This window comes from Phacochoerus africanus, chromosome 8, assembly GCF_016906955.1.
Source record: "Phacochoerus africanus isolate WHEZ1 chromosome 8, ROS_Pafr_v1, whole genome shotgun sequence".
Classification (NCBI taxonomy): Eukaryota; Metazoa; Chordata; class Mammalia; order Artiodactyla; family Suidae; genus Phacochoerus; species Phacochoerus africanus.
In genome coordinates, this window is record NC_062551.1 from 59,543,588 (window position 1) to 59,545,590 (window position 2,003).

The 2,003-nt window shown below is 50.1% G+C and overlaps 1 pseudogene; it reads right to left on the minus strand.

Annotated features, from left to right (window-relative positions):
* Window positions 1–219: 219 nt before the first annotated feature.
* LOC125132091 (glutaredoxin-1-like) lies at window positions 220–539 on the minus strand (annotated as a pseudogene).
* Between the last annotated feature and the right edge of the window lie 1,464 nt (window positions 540–2,003).

Sequence of the window (2,003 nt, forward strand, 5' to 3'; positions counted from 1 at the left end):
GATCCACTTTTAATATGGAGTCAGAAGAAAAATCTGGTTTTGCCCCCCAAAACCCACTCCCCCTCAATTATTTGGGTTAACACACTTCAGAATTTTAAGTAAACAGTTGCTGTGGCTGGGCGAAGGTAGCCCGGGTCCATGCACCAGGAAGCGCTGTCATTATCTGCAGTGCCATCCAGCTCTCAAGGGGGCTATCCGCTTGGGTCTGCTCTGCTGTAATTATTTCAGATCTCCAACTGGCTCCAGGCGAGTCAAGAGCCTCCCTTTCTCGTGCATGCTCACTAGATCAGTGCATCCCCTATACACTCTCTACCGATAAAGACCTGAGATACTGTTCTGGCTCCCGTGAGCTGTTGCAGATAATCTTGAATTTCGCTGGAGTCCCTGGTGGCTGTGATACTGTCAAATTCCAGAAGCCCTTCTATGAAGGGCAATGGGCTGAGGAGCTTCTGGGTCTTTCTGCAGAAGGGGCAGGTGGGTTTGATGAAAACTACCACCTTCCCAGGCTGGATTTTGCTATTCACAGATGCTTGAGCCATGCTGACAGGTGGCCGCCCCTGTGGAGGAAACCCCAATTGCAGGTATTGCTTGGGTGTAAAACCACATCAGTTCTTCACAAAGGCTTTTCCCCGTGATTGGCAGGAATGCTGTACAAAGTGCAGTGACCACACTCCACCTCTGTTCCCCAACATCCACACGATTCCTGTTTTTGGCCACATCCACAGCCTGCGGAAATTCCTGGGACAGGGATCAAACCTGTGCCACCAAGGAGCTCCCCACACTCCCTTATACGTGTTCTAGTTATACCTTTCTCTGTAGCGTTCTCTCACCTTCACCTGTACACACCCCCCCTTTTGAAGGCGCCCCAGTGGTGATTGCCCCCTACTGCACACGCTCATGGGTCTTCAGTCTCCCCATCCCTCTCTCTCTCTCACTCACACACACCCTGTCTCAGCCTCTGCCTCACATTTCCCTTAAAGCAGAAATGCCTCGTTGCCGTGGCTGTGGTGTAGACTGGAAGCTGCAGCTCTGACGGGACCCCTAGCCTGGCAACCTCCATAGGCCGTGGGTGCGGCCCTAAAAAGCAAAAAAGAAAAAGAAAAGAAAGCATTTAATGTTCTACATCAAATCTCTACCACATGTATGAAGTTGTGGTAAGAGAAAAACAAACAAAAGAAATGCCTTCTCTCCCTAGAACCGCCCCCCCATTTTCCTTCACATCCTCCTGTCACATTGAACCCAGCACCGTTCACGCCAGTTGCTGCAAGATGCCCTCTGCCTCTCAGATGTGACGACTGCCTGAACACATCCGACAAGGGCCCGGCTCGGGGGTCCGCAAAATAAGGCCCCAGGACGTGTGCTCATCTTTTGAAATAGTTTTATTGGAACACAGCCCTATAAGGCTTCCTCACAATGTGACACTGCGTACGCATGACTGAGAAAAGCTGGCCCAACATCCAACTTGTTTTCCTCCTGACCCTGCTGTAGCAACGTCCTGCAGGTTGGTGGACTTCTGGCCCCACCACCCACCCCATGTGAAACCACCATGCCTCCAACCCCTGGGACAACCACACACTCCCCCCCCCCCCCCCCCCCCCGGATTCCAGATGCTCTCCGCTGAAAAACTGGTCACTTGGTGGTCATTTGTTTCCTATGGAGAACGCGTCAGTATTCAAATTTTAGGGATGATTCTTTCAGGGTGCATTACCACGTCATTTGCTTTATTTTATTTGGAATATTTGTAATTTCAAAGACTCTCCTTAAGAATTGATCCCTGAAAGATCAAAAATTACTCCCTGTGTTCATGTGCATCACAAAACTGCAGGCAGTGGTGCCCACCCCAACCCCACGTGCCTTGGGAACACCCGTCTATTTCTGCCCATCATTTACGCTGAGCAGGTCTCGTTTCATCCATTTCCTCCCCCCGTTTCCTTTCCCTGAGAATTTTATTTATTTTTCCATGACTTAAGTTATTTATTTAGGCATCTCCTGCCATAAGCAAA